This window comes from Grammomys surdaster, unplaced genomic scaffold (genome assembly GCF_004785775.1).
Source record: "Grammomys surdaster isolate TR1022 unplaced genomic scaffold, NIH_TR_1.0 134, whole genome shotgun sequence".
Lineage (NCBI taxonomy): Eukaryota > Metazoa > Chordata > Mammalia > Rodentia > Muridae > Grammomys > Grammomys surdaster.
In genome coordinates this window covers 3,176,823-3,194,098 of record NW_021604592.1, presented here as the reverse complement: position 1 = coordinate 3,194,098, position 17,276 = coordinate 3,176,823, and the positions used below count along the sequence as shown (strand labels likewise).

The following is a 17,276-nucleotide window of genomic DNA, read 5'->3' as shown; positions in this document are numbered from 1 at the left end:
TGTTGCAGTCACACCCATGAGGGGTTATTGGTCATTCTAATATCTGGCCCATTCATGGTTTTTCCTCTCAACATGACAGAAAGCTGCCCATATCAGAAAATGCTTCAAGGAACAGTGGGTTCTGTGCTACCTGCTGCCGTTTGAGTAAATAATGCTTTTTTTATATAAATGAAAAGATTTTGAGATTTAAAGGTCACACTCTAACGACTCACTTTAGTCTTTAATGTGACCAGCCATTACAGACGGAGCTAGCAGTGAGCTCTGGATGAGAAAGACCTGCACTTCTGATTTTCACCTGTTCTCCTTGGCAACCCTTCCTGAGAACAGTGTGAACAAAATTCCAAGACTAAGTAGTCAGAGCTATAATACGCTTTCCAGCATGCTGAGAACTAGCGAGCGAAGCAAATTAAAGCTCTGATGGTTTCCTATGAAATATTTAATAAATTATTTCCTGGAACAAAACTGAAGTTGAAAACATCTGTCATGACTTTAACAAAATAGCCACTTGTGCCAGGTTTAGATGGAACAAAAATCCAAAATTATGATGTCCTTTACACTGACACTATAACTTAAATGTGTCTGTCTATATGTGTGTATAGTATACATGTATTTTTTGTTTTTGTTTTGACTTAGCTCACCATGTAGCCCAGGCTATTCTTGAATTCATGATCCCCTGTCCCAACTTCTCAAGCACAGGAATGGATAGACTTGGGTTACATACAGTCATGAATTATGCATAGGCCTTGTGTCCCACCTTGGAAATAGTAGTGCCTCTCTGCCAGGCACAGGGAAGAGTGTTTTCCTGGGTTAGCTCATTTTGTTCTCACATCGTTAGCTCATGATGGCACAAGTAGGTATTCTGAGCTCCATTTTGCCGGTGAGAAACTGTAACAGAAGAATCAGAGGTATGGCCCAGTTCTTTTGACCACAGAGCCTTGTCTGTTGGTGATGCTGTTCAATTTCTTTGCCTTTTCTTTGTACAAATCCACAAATGTATTGGTTCCCACAAGTAAGCACATATTTTTTCTATTGTTCTATACATGTACACATTTATTTTTATTGTTTAACCTGTGGGAGGAAGTAATTACAGATAGGAAAGAAGATGTCCCATTTAACATAGAAATGGAGGCACTGCAGTAAAAGAACTGTCCTTTACCTGGTTCCTATCAATAGTACCACCAAATGCAGCTATAGAACCAGGAAATGGTATCATTATTTCCATGTGTATTTAATTAAACCAGTTTTACAAGCATTCTCTGTGTCAGTTTGTGATAGGCTTGTTACCCTTCCTACATATGGAAGCTATTAAGTTTATATAGCCAAATATTTTAGTATATGTATATCTGTGCATGTATGATATATGTATATGTGTAATATATATATATATACATATATATATATATATATATATATATATATATATATATATATATATATGACTTTCATGACATACTTGCAAAGACTTCTATACTCAAGCTATTAAAATCTTTTGATATTTTCTCTTAGTATCTATTTCTTTTGGAATATAGATTTTTATATTTGATGAGGCGGATTCTACTTTAATATTCCCATCCCACAAATGTATGGTTACTGAGATAACTACACATTAACAGTTAGTCCTCACCTACTGGTTAGACTGCCATATGTCACATACCTTTACTTGTTTTTTTTCTATATTTTATCCTGCCTTCCTTTTAGTTTCTTTCTGACACGTGACCAAGATTATGGAATTTAGATGTAATTTCTAAAGCTGTAAATATTATACATGTAATGTGGAGAAAGCTTCAGTATAAGGTCATAAAACATAAATAGGTTTTCTTTCTCCAAGTTCAGCATGTTCCTGTGTAATACCCTCATGGAAGAGCCTCTGTGTATCAGAAACATATGATACCTATCAAGTTGGTGGGTTGAACCATGAAGGGGTGAGTATATGCCTCTCCTGAAAATGTCTTCATTGGGGTTTTCAACACACCTTTCTGCCCAAAAACTTGCATGGCCTCCAAATGTTGACCTCTGATCAAGTAAAAAGAATTCTGCAAGAACTTCTACATGCTTTGTCATTTACCTGCTGTGAAGCTTTGAGAAATTATTTTTCTTCAGTTGTTTTCTTTACTCTCAGAAGGATGTGGCATTTACCTGCTGGGCTGAACACTATTACATGAAACAATCTATATAAAATACTATGCATATAAATATATGTCTTTTACTTATTGGCTGTTAGTGGATTTGGGTAGGTGGGATCAGGGTCTCTCTACATAGCTCTGGCTGTTCTGGAACTCACTATCTAGAGCACAGGCTGGGCTCATCTCACAGAATTCTACTTGCCTCCACCTCCCGAGAGCTAGGATCAAAAGCATATACCACCATCCTTGGTTTTGCTAGTGGATTTCAGAGCACTGATTTAATAAGGGAGAGAAGCTTAACTTTTGACCTAGATAAGGAGCACTTATATAACATGTTACATCAAGGCATCTAGAAAGTTTATGAATAAAAATTTATTTATAAACTTTCACATATAGCACTGCTTGAGGTATTATTTGGTAAACGTAACTATTTATTACGTGCAGTTCTTTTTTTTAATAAAGATTTATTTATTTATTTATTTATTTATTTTTATTTAATGTATGTGAGTACAGTCACTTTCTTCAAACACATCAGAAGAGGGCATTGAATCCCAATACAGTTGGATGGTCCTGAGCTACCTTGAGGTTGCTGGGAATTGAACTCAGGACCTTTGCAAGAGCAGTCAGTGTTCTTTACTGCTGAGCCATCTCTCCAGACCCCAGATACAGTTCTCATTCTTGTTAAATGTACAATCTGATAAGAATAGACTTCACAGAATACAAGATATCTTTTTCTTCTTGCCTTAGAGTATTTGCACTCTCCGTTCCCAGTCCTTATGTTGAACTGGTATGCACCCCGAGGTGACCATTTGTGTCATGGGGCTGGCTTTTGAACTCTTACTAGTTCCTGGGACATGAACTGGACATGGAACCCAAATCAGCTAAATGAATTCTGGTATTTCCTATATAATCGTTAAGACAAAATGCTATAAATTATTATTTTGGTAAAACAAACCCAAAGGTGGTCATGATGAGCCTTCCTCAAAACTAAAACAAAATGCTTGAGAAGGAAATGATTTCAGAAAGTGGAAAAGTTGGGAGACTGACGGACAGGTCAAGGCTGTTACCACCTGGGGCTTCCCATATTCAAATGTGTCTGGTTGTCATTTGAACTTGTAGTTGCCTTCTTGGTTTAAGTTATCTTGTGCTGCACTTAAGCTATTTTAACCCAGAGTCCTGGACATATGCTAACATTACACAGAGATTAAAAAAAAAATACGAGGGAGCTTAGGAAGCAACAGAAATAGTCCATTGTTAAGAAACGAGGGAGTCCATTTATCTTTCTCAGCAGAACTGCTGTAGATCTGTCTTAAAATCGCATACACAAGTGTGTGTGTGTGTGTGTGTGTGTGTGTGTTGTACATGTATGCAAGTTTGTGTCATAAAACTAGAAAAGAGGTCATGACAGGGGAGGAAGGAATTTTCAGGGAGGTTGGAAATAGAGACTAATGGAATAAATTCGTAAGTAAGCAGAAAGGTGACTAACTGGGTAAAGAGAAAGCCCTGTGGGGAGGGAAGAGGAAATGTGACCAAATGACAACAAAGAACAATGACATATGTGCATGATGATGTCCACTGCTTGCATGACTCCTTAGAAAATGAATGACGACTATCCTTAAAGACTAAAGTTTGATTGATCTTCAACCCGATGATTTCACGTAGCAGAAGGAACTGTGTGCAGCTAAGCCAAGCTTCGGCTTATCTCTGAATAGTTCCAATCTATTTTCTTGAGAAACGCGTAGAGATGAAACTGAATGAGAGATTGGAGCAAGGCTGCTAGCTTTTGTACAAAGAATTCTTTCTTCTATCCAGTGCTTTCCACCTCATCCCTGGGAATGCCACGGAGCACAAAGACTCTCTGCCTGCCCAGTAGAGCTTCCCCATCCAGCTGAAAGCCTCCATCCACTCTGGGCTGCATTTCCACTTCAGCTGAGACAGGTCATCTTTACATCAGCATGACAATATTCAGCACTTAAAATTGTGCTTAAGATAAACATTAGAAGGCATTAGGAAAAGAAGCTAAGCCATTCTGAAGTTCAGCTGGGTCAGCTTACTTTTCTGAATGCAACTTTTCTTTTTCTGTCTCTTTCAGATGGTGGCCAGAACGTAAATATGCTTTTTCTGATACCTCAGGCTTCCTTACACTTTTTCTAAAGCCTGCCTCTTCAACACATGGTTGTCTGCCACTATGTGGTGGGTCTCCATGCTGGTAGTTCAAATGGCCTGGTTCTTTTCCTTCTTCTCCATTCGTCTCCCCTGGGTGGTTGCAGTGACTTACAGATTGCCTGCCCTGGGGTCTATTTTTCTCTCTCTCTTTATTAAAAATAAATTTATCCTCAAGAGTTAAAAAAGAATGCATTGGGACAAAATATTGTCTGAGAGACTCACCAATAAAATCCCCAAGTCTAGAGATAGAATTGTCAAGCTGTGACCTTGGTGACGTGGGAAGACATCAAGCAGCTCAAGCACACAGAAGGACAAGCTATTGTAGACTATAGCCTCTCTGTGACAATACAAGAAGGCACTTAGAATTAATCATGACCCTATGCTTACCTTGTAAATTACTAGAAACTTAGTATTGTTCTCTACAAAATGGAGTGATAATAATATTAGGAATTATAATGTCAGTAGTCTCAAATTCTTTGTCTGGCCTAAATAAGCACACATTTCAGTTGCTTGGTTGCTTGGGTTTTCTTCTCCCTTGAATTACAACTAATTCCGTCATAAACAAAAGCACCTCACTGCAAGCTCTGTCTGTGCCCGACACATTCTGATGTCTCTGCTGTTCTCAATTATCAATAAAATGTGAAGCATGCAGTCTATGCTTCCCTGCAGAATCCAAATGCTACCTCTTTGGAAGGACTGACTCCTGTGATGGATTCAACCTGTTCAACCTATTTTTTTGTTTGTTTGTTTTGTTTTTACAGAGGAGTCAGCTGGCCAATCAGAATCTAGATCTGGAGTGACATTTAGAGTCGATTAGCTTCCACCTTCAGATAGTTCTCTACGGAAACAATATTTATATTTGTATAATTGACATGTGAAACTACAGCACAGGATAACGATTGTAGCTTCTGGAGTCACAGGGACTTAGGTTGGAGTTTCATATGTACTTATTTCGTATGTCAAATCGATCAGGTTACCATAACCCTTGATATGAATTTGTCTGATCTGTAAGATACAGATAACCTCTGTTGAGTCCAGGGGACACGTAGACCATGTCAAAGCATTCTCACACCTAAGGAGGACTGGGACATGATGGCATTCCTCACAAGAAGAATAGAACCTAGACAAGACAACTAGGAAAACTGAAGCAAACAACGAATGTCTCTTATATCCTGTAGTGTCTAGAAATTCTACTTCAAGAGCTCTACCCACGGCTGGACAGTGGTGGCACAGGCCTTTAATCCCTGCACTTGGGAGGCAGAGGCAGGTGGATTTCTGAGTTTGAGGCCAGCCTGGTCTACAGAGTGAGTTCCAGGACAGCCAGGGCTACACAGAGAAACCCTGTCTTGAAAAAGAAAAAAGAAAAAAAGAAAGAAAAAAGAAAAAAAGAGCTTTACCCACATATGTACACCCACACACAAACATACTTATCACCAAAGTTACCGAAGTACTATTTTAATAATTTCTGAAACAAATCTTATAGGCTTATCTTGGGTATTCAGATTTGTTCAGAGAACTGCTGTGCTGCGGCTAATTTTAAAAGCAAGGTGAGTCTTTGTATAGTGACCTTGAGAAATGCTTGAAGATGAAAGTTAAGCCAGTCAAGTAATTTACAGAAGTCCGAGATACTGTGGTGGCATCTGTGGAAGTGGCACATTCACATCCAGCTCTCAGGAATAGTTGTTGCTGTAAAAAGGAAGTTGGTTTTCTATTAATTCTACTGATGTACCCTTTTAGACAGGACGGAATTCACTATTTTGAGCATGGACACATTTGGCGATCAGAAACATGGTAGATATAACCTAAAATGTCACAAACTTCCCCAATACTAGAGGCCTTTGAACAGCAGTGATGTATCACACTGGCTAAAATTGCTTTTTAGCTCTTCTGAGAGTAGACTGAAGGCAGCAAGGTGGTAGGAGTAAGAAGAGTTACAAGGTCACCGATGAAAGGACAGAGGCTTACAAAGAGTTACAGCAGGGGAGTGGGAAACTAACAGCTGGATACTTCAAGGTAAAGTCAATGAGGCCTGACAGTTGACCAACTCCTCAGGGCAAGTAAATCAGAAGCCTCAGTGGTTATTTCAAGTATCTTTGGTCTGAGAAATAGGCAGAGTAGCTGTCCAGCAAGACTCTTTTCTCTTGCCTGCATGTTTTTGATGCCCTCCCTTCTCCCACGCTCTTACTTGTTTGGTATACGAGGAAACAGCAATCTACAAACAGCCAGATTATAAAATACAGTTGGGATTGCACGTGTAAATTGCCATCAGAGAAAAGAGGAAGCCTGAGCCAAGGACAACCGCATCTTAGACGTTCACTACCTTTGATATGAAGATCAAAAGATAGCTTCATAGCCCTGGGAAAGCCTGCAAGAAAAAAAAAAAAAAAAAAAGAAAGAAACGTCAAGAGCATAGTACCTCAGTGTGAACACCCGGAGCAGATTATCCAAGAAAGCACGTGGCTTTCGTAAGCTTCAGATCTTCTTCAAATGGATGCATGTAACCAGAACCCATCTGCGTTACGTTTGGTATCTGCGTTATGGGTGCCTTAGTGTTTGTTGTGACTTAGCATATTTGAACAGTTTCTTTTGGATTAATCGAATTTCAGGTTTAAGTACCCATCAATGTGGCAAGCAACTTGAGTGAGCTCTTTTGAACTGTAATAAACCCTTATGACACATCAGTTGTTTCTTCAGTTACAGATATATGGAGGAAGGGTTGGTTTTTTTTAGCATTGACATAGGGATTAGTGTACAGCTTTACCCGATTAAAGTATTTAATTCTTGACTAACTCCTACAACTTAAATATTTACTTTACAACTGTGCACCAAGTTCAAAGGAAAAACAAAAAGGTAAAATTTGGTGCCACCAAGTGGCAAATTCATAAATTGCAGCTTAAGTCCATTGTGAGGAAAAGAAAAAAAATTTCAAAGAGAAACTAATTATAATCCACACACACAATTATAAGTGATTTGAAATCATACTTAACTGAAATGCAGAATTACAAAAAGAATTAAAATAAGGAATCTGGGGCATTGAGAGCTGGAAAGATGGCTTGGCAGTTGCAAATGCTTGCAGCTCTTACAGAGAACCTGGATTCGGATCCTAGCACCAGGATGAGTCGGTTCACTGCTAACGCTAAGTGCCTGTGACTCCAGAGCTTCAAGGGATTCCGTGACTTCTGCTAACTTCTGCTCAGTCCTACATGCATGTAGTACATAAAAACTCACGCAGGCAAATACACACACATATAAATAAAATAAAATAAACCACAAGGGAAAGGCGATTTGCTGTGGAATTCTCTAATCAAGTAGCAGCACATTATCCGCACGATGAGCATAAAGCTGGAGAATTTTCTTAATATTGTAAGATGCAAACACCAAACACATTACAAGTGATTTTAAATCATACTTAACTGGAATGCTGAATTACAAAGTGAATTAAAAGACGGACTTGGGAGCATTAAGAACTGGAAAGATCTGGCAACTTCTACAGCAGAAAAAATAATATTTCATGTGAAATTAAATATCTGTCTCTACTTACAGAACGTTGTGAATTTTGAGTCACTTAGAGAACAAACTATGGAACATATCTCCAGTTTGAAAATTAGAAGTGAAAATCTGGTGGGCATGTATATTGAAATTAAACCTCCCCAGATGGATATTTTGTCCAAGCATCAGGAAGTTTTATCTTCTAGGGAGAGTAATGACTGTATCTATCAGAGAATACCTTTAGCAAGACTTCGAATTCACAACTTGAATTTGTTTGGGTACAGCCTTGATTGTTGAATGAGACAGCTAAACAAAGAATAACTCTGGTTTCAACAGTGGTGTGTGTGTGTGTGTGTGTGTTGTGGGGTGGTGGTGGTGAAGTCTGGGCAGGCAATGGAGGTCTGCAGTGGTAACACTCCAGTGCCATCTGGGACTCAGGCTCCTCTGTCTGTGGCTCTGTGGCCTTGAACATGAAGCTTTTCCCTCTGGATGCATAGTGACTGCCCAGTTCCTCAACATACTCACAGATTTCTCTACACATAACCATTATTTTTTTGGTTTGTTTGAGACAGAGTTTCTTTGCCCTACACTTTTGTCTCTTTTCTATGAAAAAGTTGCTTCCAGTGGCATACAACACCAATATACATCATAAACGCGATCACTATTGTCTAATTTATATACATTTATATTTACATTGATTTCTGTGAAGATGGAAAGAAGCTAATATGATCTCCCTCATCTAAGCAGTGGTCTAGAAGGCAGCAGTGGTACCTCGGGTGAACACTCTGATGACCTCCTAAGGAGTTTGAAGAGAATCTCATAATCCAACCATCTGTTTTACTTGATCTATGCTGTGGTTGAGACTTTAGTTCTTTTCAGGCTATTCCAATCAGCAAAACTTGCAATCACTGTCCTGGTCACTTGTAGACCTCAGGATGGCCCAGGGTCCTTCTAAAAGAACATTGGTGCTCACTCTTCACTCTTCACCCTATGGCATAGAAAGTTTGCAGTGAAGTGTATTTCTGTTGTTCTCATTGTTCTCACCTGATGCCTTCTGTACACACACACACACACACATACACACCCACACATACAGACATACATGCACACACACAAACACATGTGCATACACATATACACATGCATGCACACACATATACACATGCATGCACATACACACATATACACACATATATACACACATACACACACATAAGACACAAACACATGTACACACAAAAAACACATGTACACACATGCACAGACACATGCAAGCACATCCACACATATGCACACACATACACACATGCAAATATATGTGCACACATATATGAACACACATATAGACACAGACATGCACACACACATACACACGTATACACACACTCAGACACATACACACACACTCACACACAAACACATATGCACACACACACATACACACACACACACACACACACTCCTAGAATGATTCTAATTATAATTGTAGGTAAGAACAACTACACATTAAAGAGATTTTTTTTCTGTGATTTTTTTTCTGGTGATTGTACATACACTGTTATACTTGAATATATACAACTGTTCTGATCTATAAATTAAAATTATGATATAGAAAAATTACAATTTTATTGCAACTACATTAAATGTAGTCCTTCCCACATGAGCATCTCTTTTAAAATCTTTAATTTCCTCCAAGTCTAGCTGGGTTGGCAATTTTGAACCAGTTGGTCACTTTTAAATAGTAAACACTTGTCATTTTGTCATTTGAAGATCACAGAGACAGTTTTATCAGAGAACAGACTCTTCAGAAGCCATGGATACCTCTATAGTTACAGATTTTAAATTAATATGAAGGTTTTCTATTTTGTTTTTAAACCTCTTATTTCGTCTGTATACAGCATTACGTTCCTGGTGCTCACTACCATAAGGCCACGAGGACCATGAGGATTTGATCCGACCGGAGTTCAGCCATGAAGTCCTTTTTATTGTTCCTAATATGGGATTTTCTTACAGGGCTGTGCTTTCCAACCATGTGGACATGTTGATTCATGAATGATTTGGGACATTTTCAATTTAGAGACATTTAATCACAGACTCATCTAAGTCCCATTTCTCTCTAGTTCCAGCTGCATGTGGTGACATTTTATACAGGAGGGAAGTTGACAAAGTCCATGAGATCAGAAATCTGGAAACAGAAAGGAACACAGGGATGTGCCCACTGCTAACGATTTGAATGGGGTAACTATATATATATCATATATATGTGTGTGTGTGTGTGTGTGTGTGTGTGTGTGTGCGTGTATGTGTGTGTGTGTGTGTGTATACACACACACATATGTATATAACCTGCTGATTTCATCATAACTTTCCACTCTGCCTTTCAACCGTGCCATTAAGACAGGAAAGGACTTTCTGGCAATGACTTTGTAGTATTCCCACCAGTACCTTCACAATGAATTGCTTCTCACTTGGACAACTACAATTAGAAACATAGGAAGAACAGTAGCAACCAACCAGACCCCCCAGCGCTCCCAGGTACTAAACCACCAACCAAAGAGTATACATGGAGGGACCCATAGTTCCAGCAGCATATGTAGCAGAGGATGATGGCCTTGTTGGGCATCAGTGGGAGGAGAGGCCCTTGGTCTTGTGAAGACTTGATGCCCCAGTGTAGGGTAATGCCAGGGCAGGGAGGCAGGAATGGGTAGGTGGGGAAGCATCCTCATAGAAACAGGAGGGGGGATGGGATAGGGGTTTCTGGAGAGGAAACCAGGAAAGGGATAACATTTGAAATGTAAGTAAATAAAATATCCAATAAAAAAGAAACAATTGATATTTGTAATAATAAATGCTTTTTTTTTTTGCTTTATTTTTGGCCTTTAGACTTCCCATCAAAAGTTTCAGTTATTTAAAGAAGCTGAAGGTAATTTCCAAGGTGTGAGGGAGATTTCTATGATCTGATGAGGTTCTAATGGAAGCCTGGTATATGAGAAAGGCAGCGCTGTTGGTAGAGGTGATGTTTGCCTGCAGTGCACTGATGTATCGGACAACATACGATTCTTTAGGTAAACTCTTCAACTGCTTCTAATCCTTAATGACTGCTTTAATGAATGATTAATGAAAAAACAAAATTAAGAAATATATTTACAAAATGGCTTTAAGAAGCCAAAGTTTCTTTGTGTCTCAGATTTCTATTGTGGGAGGCAGGGTGTCAATGTCTTTTCCACTGTAGTAAATAAAATGAATCCCATGGGAGACTTGGATAAATATTTGGATAAAATTGGATAGTTTCTTTAAAAATCAGGAAAAAATGGTTGTGTGTGTGGGTCCTGTGGCTTGTGTGGCTTGCTCAGACACTGTCAAATGATGGTGTCTGTCAGGAAAACACCTGTGCAACACGGCACACCTGCCCCTCCACCCCTGCAGCTCTTCATCCTGTCTTAGAAGGAAGGAGATTTCTATTTCTTTTCAAGAAGAAAAAGGATGCTGCCAGTGTCTCTCTCTTTGCTCTTCTCTGCTTATGGAGGGTAGATTTATCTAACTGGTGAGTTGTGGGTAATTGAATATGCTTGGTAGCACTACATTTCATGTTCTCTCATTTTCAGATCTGACTGTCCTGGTCCCCTCTCACAGAATATCTACTGACTTATTAATTTAATCTTGTCCTTCAGAGCTTCTCCAGGATGTCATTAGACTTCCCCTAGATCACTTGGGTTTCCATTCTCCTGGATAAATACTTCACGTCTCTTCTGTTCTCTTATCAAATTTCCAGCCTTTCTCTCTCTCTCTCTCTCTCTCTCTCTCTCTCTCTCTCTCTCTCTCTTTCTTTTTTTTCTCATTAAACTTGTTTTAATGGGTCTCAAAATTCTGTGACAGATTTTTGGTCAAGTTGTTTCCATTAAAAAGTGCTGATTTTGAAAACTAATAACTTAAAACTGCCACACACACAAAAAATGGTCAACAAAACATTCTTTCCTTCTGAAGGTTTTACGATGCATTGTTATCATTAACCAGTCTTTTACTATTAAACTTAAATGGCCAATTGAGACAAAGAGTTTTGAGACCGTTCTTCCACCACTGATTAAGACTGGGGTGGCAGGTGTTAGGGATAATATTCATTTAGCCTTCTGAGCTTTCTGGGCAAAAATATGGAACGCTTCACAAATTTGCGTGTCATCCTTGCACAGGGGCCATACTAATCTTCTCTGTATCGTTCCAACTTTAGTATATGTGCTGCTGAAGCGAGCACCCAGCCCTTCTTTCTAGAACCACATTATCAATTTAAAAATCTCATTTCTCTAGGCTGGTACCAGCTCAACTACAATCACAGCTATGTCTGAGCCCTTCAACTGGCTTCTTTTTACTTAAATATAAGCCAACCTCTCTCCTTATACCTTGAGTCTGACTTCTGTTTCTCTTCCCAAGGGCATTTTTCTATCAATCCTTAATTTTTATATTTATCTACTTGGTTATTCACACAACTATGCATATATTTGTATACATATCCATATATATGTATATATTCCCATCTTACAAAAGCTGTCTTTTTTCTGCCCCACCCCAGAAATCACTGTGAAATTTAATGATTGACTTAAAGTGAAGGAAATAAGAAATAAAGGTAAAATCACTTCAGATCTCTAATTATCAAACGAAGCTTTTACTGTTACACTTTTTACCCTCTTTCATACCCAAAACTGCCAAGTGCCTGTGCAGACTGGCCTTCGACTCTAGCCACTGGCAGTTTGCAGAAGAAAGGCAGGGTAGTGTGTGTGGTGATGGGAGCCTGCTGGCAGCCTGGGTAGGCCCTAGAGCCTCCATTCTGCCGTATATGGAAGGTTTAAAGATAGTGGCACACACACTTGAACCAAAAGGCAAGCCCTAAGTTTTTCCAACCGTACGAACCTGGACAGATGCAGCTGGGGAGGGCCAGAGGAAGTGCTGTATCTTAACTGTAAGGCCCATTCCCACTTAACTGTGACCAGCATAAACAGGTGTGTGCAAACAGGGCATGGAGTAAAGAATCTGCCCATCAAGGTGGGTGGGCCTAATGTTGCTGCCCCCACCATAATCCTAAGACTTGTATGGACTTGATAGGACAAGAGGCCTGGACTGAGATGTGAGTCCTTTGGAAGACTTCCTCTCCACTCCCCACATCGGTCCTCTCAATACCCAATGGGATTCCAGCTTGAAGGATTACACATCCTGCTGGGCAGAGCACACCTGCCAAGGACACGTGTGCCTGCCTTCCTGCTCCCTCTCTCTCAGAGATTGCCCTTTCTTCCCAAGGGCTGTGGGCCAGTGCTCCGAAGGAAGCAATCAAGGAAAGAAAACGCAATGTGAGCCACTGTCAATAAATGACACCCAGACCTTCCAGCTGCAAAAAAAAAAAAAAAAAAAAAGAAGTCTTTATCCCATGTCTCCCATCAGTTTCTATTTCTCTGTCTCTTTTGATAATCAAATTTCTCTGAAATGTGGACTGTGGTATGAGTCTTTGCATCTCTATTCCTACATTTTCATCAGTCTGCTTTGTCAGGCTTTTTATTTCCCTCAGTTAATTTGTTCTCATCAAAGTAAAAAATGACCTCTCCATTGCTAAAGTCAATGGGATATTCCAAACCTTCACCTATGCTTTAAGAAGTATTTTATTTTGATTGACGGATTGATCTTGAATGAGTGACACTATCTTGCTATGAGACACATGATTCTCCTGCTTCAGTTTCCTGAATGCTAGTATAGTAGGTGTGTGCCAACATGACCAACTCAGTGAGGTGCTTTGATCTATGTAAGTATTATATAAAGACTCACTCAAGCTAGTTGTCTTAGTTTGGGTTTCTATTGCTGTGGTAAAACACCATGACCAAAAGCAACTTGGACAGGAAAAGGTTTATTTCAGTTTATAGTTGTACTTTAGCATGAAGAGAAGTCAGAGCAGGAACTCAAGCAACTATGGACTATGGAAGAATGCTGTTTATTGAATTACTCATGGTTTACTCTCTAAGAAATCATGAACACACACTCAATGAAAAAAGACTCAATGATAAGGTACTGATTCTTACATCAGAAACTTTCTCTACAGAGTTTTTTCCTCAAACAAAAGCCTATATATTGTTTTCAAAAAATTTATAGTACTTAAGTGAACAACAGAACAAGAAAGTTTCAAAGGAAAGCATACAAGTGTCCAACTGGTGTATGAAAGACAATCAGAATCATTGATCATCAGGGAAATGTAAAGCAAAGCCAGAATAAGACATTACATTACTGCAGAGAGTGTGGAGAATATAAAAAAGACAGTAGAGAAATGAAATGAGGATGCAGAGAGACTGGAACTCACATCTTGTTGTCGGGGATGCAGATTCCCACCATCATCGGAATTGGCATAGTCATTTAAAAACCTGGTCTGCCTTATCTCACTTGTTTCTAGATCCACCCACTTATTTGCAAATTTTGCACTTTTGTTTTCTTAACAGCAGAATAGTATTCTACTGAATAAATACACCATATCATCATTCTCCATCAGGCAGTTGATGAACGTTCAGGCTGGCTCCAATTTCTGGCTATTATGAATAGAATAGCAGTTGGGATTCCTGGCATATCTGCAAAAGGAAGTTGTGGGATGAGTCACTTGGAGTGAGGTTTTTAATCAGAGGGAGGAGTCAGACACAAGTAAGGAGAGCCGAGGGTGTGTTTTAGGGAGGAACACACCTAAATGCTCCTGAGGCAGCTATGTAAATGATTGGGGGCTTTCAAAGTTAAAATGTTTAAAGGAGGTAATTTATAACTTATGTTGAGGAAGGAGAGAAAAACATGCTGGTCTATTCATTTCAGCATTAAAAGATTTTTATTTAAATAAATGTAACCATAAAGTAATTTCTGAAGGTTTTGGGCATGCTTACAAATAAGGAAAAAAATGTGATTAAGAAAAAAATCGTGCATCAAAAATGTAAAAATCAAATCAAGTTTTTTTGTACATAGGTCACATGAAGAAGTTAAAACATGGTTTCTAACCTGAGTATTGTTCACTAGACATCTTAATAATATTGTTTGGGAAAGAAATGTAATTCTGAATATGTCTTTTTTATGTAAAGACATAGACATCTCTAGTCTGCTGTGCAGAAACTCCTCTCAGGCAGCAAGAAACACAAGGAAGATCTGGGTAGCATACGGTAGAGGCATCCTTTTTTTCCCCATTTATCGTCTCATGACTTCATCCTGCACGGTTGTGGGAAATGTATGTCACGAGAGGGTTAACCACAACCCCAGCTTTCTGACTTGAGTGAAGGGTGCAGACTAGAGAGGTGAAAAATACGAGGAAAATCACTGAAAGACAAAATTACTAACCCAGCTGCACAGAATTGTTTGTGAATTGCTGGGCTCAGATCTGAGGTGCCTGTGAGTATATCTGATCTGAAGTAACATACCAGACTTTGTCAACTGGACTAAATGTGTGCTAGGACGGCCACTGGGTGGCACACATGTGACTGAAAACAGAATCATCACTGAAACCACAATACAAACACAAGTCTAAACCTGCAGCCTAAGCTTATAGAGATCATTTGACAGATTAAAAAAAAGTACATACTTTTCCAGGAAATAGACCAGACTTATGTTGTCATGGCTTAGCATTTAAAAGTCTACCAAAACCAACTAATGCTAACACTGGGATGACCCAGATACTGAAACTGTCTGACAAACATTTAAAGTAACTGTTATACAAATGCTTTAAGAGGTGGTGGGCAAAATCTCTTAAAACAGAGTGAGGAGCCGGGCGGTGGTGATGCACGCCTTTAATCCCATCACTTGGGAGGCAGAGGCAGGTGGATTTCTGAGTTCGAGGCCAGCCTGGTCTACAGAGTGAGTTCCAGGACAGCAAGGGCTATACAGAGAAACCCTGTCTCAAAAACCAAAACAAACAAACAAAAAACAAAAAAAACCAAAAAACAACAACAACAACAAAACAGAGTGAGGAGGTTGGAAGGACACAAAACAACAGATGTCCCACAGAAGAGCTGAGCAGAAACAGTATGGAAAAACAGAACCCAGTGGAGATGAAGGAATGAATACCCCAGATACAAGGTCCATTAGATCATTTCTAGACCATAGCAAAGAAATAAACACAACAATGCTGAAGTGTCCCAAAGTCTCACTTTATGTGGCTACTATTCCAGAGGAAAAGGGAGAAGTGTGAGGTACAGTGGAATATCTGAAAAAATAATAGCCAAAAGCTTCCCAATTTGGCAAGATGAATAAACCCATAGAGTCAAGAGAGACACTGAGTTAACCCAACAGAAAAGCTCAACGAAACTCAAATCTCAGTGTCATAGTCACTTCTGTGGTTGTGAAGAGACACTATAACTGGGGCAATGCTTATCAAAGAAAACATTTAATTAGGGCTGGCTTACAGTTTCAGAAGTTAGTCCATTATCATCGTGGTGGGGAGCATGGTGGCATGCAGGCAAGTGCTGGAGCAGTAGCAGAGGCTATATCCTGATCTTTAGGCTGGGAGAGAGAGAGACCCTAAAGCCCACCCTCAGTGAAACACTTCCTCCAACAAGGTCACACCTCCGAATCCCCCTGATGGCTAAGCATTCAAATACATGTGCATATGGGGGCCATTCCTTACATTCTTATTCTCCTGTGTAGAACAAGGAGCTGTAAATTCAAGACAAATCAAAGATTTCTCCCTCTCCCTCTCCCTCTCCCTCTCCCTCTCCCCTCCCCCCCCCCCCACTCAAACTCACAGAGGTCCTCTTGCCTCTTCTCCTCAAGTACTAGGGTAAAAGATACACACCACCACATACAGAGAGAAAAACTCCTGAAGACCTTAGAGAAAAACACTACTATTTCTGGGAGCATCGATGCCAGGGAGCAAATAAAAAATTATGGGATGAAGAAAGGAAATGGCCCAACAATTTTTGTCTTTCTCCCATCTCTCTTCCTCTTTCCCCCTTCCCACTTTCTCTCTCTACTCCTTCCTCTTCATCTTCTTTTCTGAGATAGCATTTTATTATATAGTCCAGGTTGGCCTTGAATTCAACACTGTAATCCTTCCCACTTTGTCTCCAGTTCACTGGCATCATAAGCTTGCACCAGCATGCTGAGCTTAGCAAGAACTGAAAGACAAAATTGACAAGCCCTGGCTCAGTTGTTAGCACTACAACAAAACAAAACCCAACAACCTCCCCACCGGAATTAACGTGAAGTCAAGACATTCTCATATGAATGGTTACTAAGAAAGTTGTCACCAGAAAACCTCTAGAATGATAGGAAAAGCAGGTTTTTCAAATGGAAGAAAAATAAGGGAAAACACGACACCAGGAACGTTAAAATGTATATAAACCCAACACTGAGTTTACCTCCTTTTACATATTTATTTAGTTTTATGTGTGCACATGTGCACATGTGCATACATGTGTGTATGGGGGAGGGGGAGAGAGGGAGAGGGAGAGAGAAAAGGAGGGAGGCATGGAGGGAGGGATGGAAGGAGGGAGGGAGGGAGGA

General features: G+C 39.6%; 1 non-coding gene across 1 annotated transcript; it reads right to left on the bottom strand.

Moving 5' to 3' along the window:
* Positions 1 to 11,920: 11,920 nt before the first annotated feature.
* On the bottom strand, positions 11,921 to 12,027 carry LOC114617138. The gene has a single exon (XR_003710742.1). It is a non-coding gene; the product is annotated as a U6 spliceosomal RNA (small nuclear RNA).
* Between the last annotated feature and the right edge of the window lie 5,249 nt (positions 12,028 to 17,276).